The following is a 6,364-nucleotide window of genomic DNA, read 5'->3' as shown; positions in this document are numbered from 1 at the left end:
ACTCGCACGGAACAATCATTTCCGTACACTTCTGCTGGTTCAACAAAACATGCTTATCAGCAACCATTATTCGGCGTAACCTAACAAAACCCTAGTGGCGTATAGCCACCCTGACTAACGTTCGTTAGCATTCATTCTAAGACACTGTGTGTGTAACAAAAGCGTGCTGGCATTCCTATCTTTCTCAATCCTATCTTTCTCAGTTTGGACGGCGTGTCTCTTGGGCTGTTTGCCCTTTGCAGAATGCGAGTCAAAAGTATTTGCCTAGACTTTTTTTTGCCATGAACACTAACGACAAAGTAATGGGGATGCATGGAGACCACTCGAAGACATGGTGGAGGAACAAAGCAGCAAACTTCTTAATACCACCTTTTGAATGTGTGTACAGTCTAGTCCACTTATAACAATATCCAAGTGCCAAGGAAATCTCATCGTTATAACCGATAATTGTTACAAGCGGGTTGCGAAATAAAAAGACGGACCAGAGCTCAAAACATTTTATTCGAATGCCAGCATGGTCGTACTACTAATAATTTGTGGAAAAGAAGTCACAGTCGGTCACCTTTGATTGCCGCGTGTGAAGCTAGTGCAAATCTTTTCTATTCCAACACCTATAGGTGCTTCACCTAGCTGAGGTAAATGACCTTGGCGGAAACAAAGTCCCTGAGGGACTGCGTCACGCACTGGGCCGCCTAAGAAGACACTACCTGAGTAGGCTGCGCAACCGCGTCATTAGAGATATCACTGTTGCACTTTTGGTGCACAATATAACCGGATTCAATCGTTATATCCAATATCGTTTCACTGGAGCATTGTAATAAGCGGTTTATTTTACCGTAGAAAGAATACAAAAGTTGCCGGTGCCATAGCTGTTCATCGTTATATCCGATATATTGTTATAAACGGTATCGTTATAAGTGGACTCTACTGTATTGCCCGGTTAGAGGATAAACCCGCTGTGTTGTTGGATCTTGATTGCACTCCACACCAATACGAAGTTGTAATGAAACTTTTTTTCGTCTTTATGGCAGGTTGAAATTTATTGAACTAATGTCATTTCCAAAAAAAAAAAACAAATGTGAATATTCGTTCTGTTCTATCCAAAACTTTGACAAGACCTGGCTCTTTTATATGGCATCGTATGGTTCATTCTTCTGGAAGCCAACAAGGTAAGGAATGAGCATAGGTAAAGTTATGCGTACAGTAAAATAAAGCGTCGAAACGTGGCAGGCCCATTCTAGCTTGTATAATGGACAACCAAGCCATCTCACGTGTTACTTTTACATGTCGGCAATGAGCGTAAAGAAAATATTAAGGCAATATGCAACCTGGTTTTATTTGTAAAAAAAAGACGTTTGATAACTCGCTGAAGTTCATTCCCGGCTCCGAGCGACATTGTTTTCGCCAAGAAATAGGAATATTGAAACACTTTCAAATTGCGCAGTACGCAACGTCACTCTAAGTTAGCATTTAGGCGGTGCGATCACACGTAGCTAAAGATACAACTACAATTGCATAATCTTGTTTTCTGAAGGTGGTTTTTTGGTCGGCAGCCGCCAATCGCACAAACAAATATGTGTGACGTAATAAGGGCCGGGAAAAGAACTGACTGCTGAATTGGCATTACTCCATCTGTTTTCTCCTTGTCTAAAGGAACTGTTTGCAAGTTGCGTTCAAACTTGGGTAAATATTATCAACACAGAGCGGCATTGTTGAATGGCCCAAACTTGTCTGTTGCCTTCATGGTTCCTCCAAGCTTCCAACCAAGCACCGTGCATTCAAAATTCCCGTTGAGGGAAGAGCGCTCAGGAGAAGCCCGTAGCAGCTACCGCGCATTGCATAAAGTGGGCTGAAGGTACTACGTATCTTTTAGCCATGCGACGCCCACAGGAATGTGTACGGAGCGTCACCATTTATTCGTTGGTACGGCTGGTATCCGGCGGTTTTCCTAGCGTCCACCGGTTAATTCGGCGTTCGCATGCCCGATCAGCGGCTAACTCATGGAAGAACCCGGCGGAGGCAGTGAGGTACCTCAGAGGAGAACGGGAGGTGTAGCAGGCTTCATAGATATCTCAAGATGACGGTGCGTGTTTCTCTTAGAGATTATATCCGATGTGAAAACGCCTTTTGCAGTGAAGGGGGCGAGGCGCGTTAGAATCTAAGTTCCCTCTCTCTCTGTTTCTCTCTCTCTCTCTCTCTCTCTCTCTCTCTCTCTCTCTCTCTCTCTCTCTCTCTCTCTCTCTCTCTCTCTCTCTCTCTCTCTCTCTCTCTCTCTCATTTGCTCACTTTTAAGGTTTCACAATGAAGAACAATGAAATGTACAGACTGTTGCATATTCATAGCACTAGCAGTGCGTATTATTGGCAGGGAGACAAAGTGGGCGTGCTGGGGAAAAATTACGTAGTACGAAAAAAGGATTGCGGCAGAAGGAACACGTAGCAGCGGGGGCAAACAAAATTGGCGCTCGCATCGCGAGGACTAAAGATGGGCCCCACTTGGCTCAATATTCTGGTATGACGGACGTCCCCAGAAGAGAAAGCTGGGAAAAAAGGAAAGCAAAAAAGCAGACACCGGACTCCGGAGGCGTAGAGTGATAAAAGGGAGGATGCTGCTTGGACGGAGCCATCCACGGCGAAGAGCCTCATGGCCAGCGTTTTCATTGCGTTGATGTGCAGTGGCCTCCCATTTTATATGCCTATGGCTTCTGATTTAACGGGAGACGAGGCGCAGTTTATTCTTGAGTCGGTTACAAGGCTTTTACCCCGACGTACGAAGGGAAGAAGCCGTCGGCGTCTCCTCAACTCGCAAGTTCCCGATTTCTCTCGCGCAAACGAGATGGGGAGGAGCTGAAAGACCCGGTCCTTTATCTTACGGCTTCGTGGGGGGCTGAATCACCCTAGACTGCAGTGTGCGTTTGTGGATCTTATTGCTTTATCTCGCCCTTTATGCCTTCGAGGACGTTCTCTTTAGAGCGATGCTGACGTCCACGGTTATAAACACCCGCAAGGATGAACGTAAAACAATATTAACAAAGGTAGCAGCACGTTGTGTTTACCAGTCGAGGTTTCGCAAGTGTTTGTGTCTGGTTTTTCTATGTTGTTTGTCTGGTGTCGCTCGGATCGGAATATACCACGTAGCAGCTAATTTGTTTGTACGATACCTTTACGTTTTTCTCATGCAGATGTTACTTTTTAATTTGAGAAAATATGGGAAGACAGCCAGACAGGCGGTCATTTGGGGGGGGGGTGCAGGGTAAAGCAGGTAATCGTAGGGAAAGGAGTATAAATAGATCACGCAGATAGATCGATAGGTTTATGGCCAGACAGTACAATGGGCAGACAAACAGACATACAATTAGGAGGACGGTCTAATAGACAGAGAAAAAAGACGGAATATGACAGACAGAATACGGTTCGGAGGACTCACGGGCCGGGACAGAAAGACAGTGGGATGACAGATTGGCAGACCAACAGACAAACATAGCATTCAGGCGGATGGATCGCCAGAACGCTTCTAGAACGGGAGTCCCGACAGTGGAGCGGATTGATTGACGGGCTGAGAGGCTGATGGATGGATGAGCGAATGGAGCGACTGGCGGATGGACAGACGAGCGAGAGACAGGGATACAGACGGACAAAAGGCGAGATAGGCAGATAACGAGTGGACCGACAGTATACATGGCAAGGCCAGACGTAGGAACAGACGGAGCGGTAGATGCGTGCCTTCACTCAAGGCTGTTCTTTCGCAGGCACACAGAAATACAACAAAATGATGCAGTGAAGTTGCAAGTAAGCTTATACCTCGTTTAAAAGGTTGGAAGTTTTTAATCAGGGCGTGTGAATGTTAGAAATTGTCAAAGAACGAATCATGTGTTCGTAGATGCGTGTCACAAACTTTCGCGTACCGCGTGTAATATTATTGTACAGCTTTTTAATATTATTGTATACCGGCTATCATTATTGTACAGTCGCTCGATTCATTCTATGTTTCCTTTTTATCCCCCCCCCCCCCCCCTAGAGAACACCAAAACATTCTCGTTCAGGGCGCCTATGACTCGCCATTCGGCCGCCGTAGGCGAAAACGGACGTCGCACCTTAATGCATAATAGATCGAAGATCAAATAACAAAATAAACCGCCATCGCTTCGCGGTACAAAAGCATTCGAGGCAAGCCTGGAAGTCGAGTAACGTTCACAGTGTTGAGCGGCGGAGAATTCGAAAAGGGGGGAAAGAAAGAAAATAGGCAGCTTCACTGCGGCGGGCGCTTTGTCTGTTTTCATTTCCCCGAGTCAGCGCGGCCATAAAAGGAACGCCCGTGCAGAGGCAAAGCCGTCTAGTTGGAGTGTCGTGATGTCACGGGAACTTTTTCCCGTGCGTGAATCGTCATTGGCGACCCGCGTTTTTGAAGACTTCAACGTGCTCCCAGGTTCTTGAGTCTTCGTGTTCATCGGACGGCCTGACCTACACCGTAGCTACGCTTTCCAGGTAGCCACATCGCCTCCGAACAGGGGTGCATCATCCGAAGCGGTCGATAAACATGGTAGGACGTTCGTGTGTTACATATGCATCGAACTGGGTACGTTTATGTTTCATTTTACTCCTCTGCTTTGCAACATACGTTTTGTTCGCTGTCCTCGTTTGTATCATTTCAGTAAAGTTTAAGTCTCTCGAATTTGACTATTGTTTTGTTACCTTTCGTCAATGTTTCATACTCTCGTGCCGGCACCGTTACTCGCCCTTGAAATTTAGGCCTCTGCTTTTTTTTTTCATTTCAAGGTTCTGTCTTTCCTTCAGCTCCCGTCGGCGAAAGCCACGCATCAAACGGCCACCCCCGCGTCACCGGTCACCTGTAGAGTCGACCGGTTTGTTTCTCGCCAGAGTTGACTTTCCTGTCCTCTCGGCAGCGCACCCTTAGAAAGCGGTGATAATGTGATTCGGAGACGAAACAGAATAGTGCCTGTTTAAAATACCGCATTTACTCGATTCTCAGCACCGCTTTTTTTCCACAATCGTCATGCCCAAAATTGAGGGGGTGCTTAGATTCGAAATACCTAAATGATACGCCCCCCACCCCCCGCCACATTTTTTCGCAGCCGTACCTCCACGAGACGGGCGCAAGGAACAATGTTTTATTTGGCGAACATTCAAAACAAAAATAGCTACAGACAGTGAACCCACCGCTTACGTCGGCTACTCGGTGTCCCTCTCCTCACTGTCATTCGAATCTGTTGTGCTGCTATGGCCGCCGCTCTCAGTATCACCCAGGAGGCAGTCTTCTGTTCCGTTGAAGCGGTTTGTAATTGAAAAGTTCATAAATGACTTGCCCACAACGTCAACTCGGTTCCACTTCCACGAGTCTGAAATCCACCTTGCGATGGTTGCTTAGAAAAGGGGTGCTTAGATTCGCATGCAAACTTTTTTTTTTTCAAATCTTTTCCCGAAAGTAGAGGAGGGTGCTTCAAAATGGGGGGGGGGGGGCGCTTAGAATCGAGTAAATACGGTAATTGAAAATTAATAATGACACTTGAACAATTAGCAGTAATTTCTTAAAAGTTTTCGCACACTCGGAATGACGCAGCACCAAGACCGACTTTCACCCTTGTCTCAAAACACGACCCCATGCTCTGACACCGCGAGACGTACCACCACAGGTGGAAAGACTCACTCACGAGTTCACTCAAACACCACCCACTCAAAACTCATGAGTGAGTGGTGAGTGAGCCTCCCCCGTCGTTCCAGGTTGGCGGGTGCGAATTAGTGTGAGCGTCACTCCCGGTGAGGCCCACTCACCATTTGTGACTGGTGAGTGGGGCTTGTGGTACCGGCCACTTGTGAGTGGTACCACCTCGCACTTATCACGGCTTATTGATCTCACCGAACTTGACACTCTGTACTTCTGCAAAAAATAACGCAGCCACATGTTCAATAGAATGTTTATTGAAAGTCGGGGAGAAATGTATTGATTTGATTGATTGTAGGGTTTAACGCGCCGACGCAACGCAGGCGATGAGACGCGCCGTAGTGGAGGGCTCCGGATTAATTTTGACCACCTGGGGATCTTTATCGTGCGCCGAAATCTCGTACACACGGACGTTTTTGCTTTTCGCCTCCATCAGAAAAGCGGCCGCCGCGGCCGGGACTCGAATCCGCGACCTCGTGCTCAGCAGCACAACGCCTTAGCCACTGAGCCACCGCGGCGGGTCGGGGAGAAATGTAAACACATAGGAGAAATCGTTTCAAAAAATTTGGGCAATAATAATTATACATCGAATAACCATAATAAGAACACAGACGCACTCTTGAGAGAGTTTTTTTTTTGTGAGATCTTGAAGAAAATTAAGTATATAAAACGGGATCGACGAACC

The sequence above is a fragment of the Haemaphysalis longicornis genome, unplaced genomic scaffold (genome assembly GCF_048455015.1).
Source record: "Haemaphysalis longicornis isolate Haplotype H1 unplaced genomic scaffold, Haemaphysalis longicornis Haplotype H1 scaffold_2, whole genome shotgun sequence".
Lineage (NCBI taxonomy): Eukaryota > Metazoa > Arthropoda > Arachnida > Ixodida > Ixodidae > Haemaphysalis > Haemaphysalis longicornis.
The sequence above is the reverse complement of the archived record's forward strand: the minus strand, read 5'-3'. Positions refer to the sequence as shown.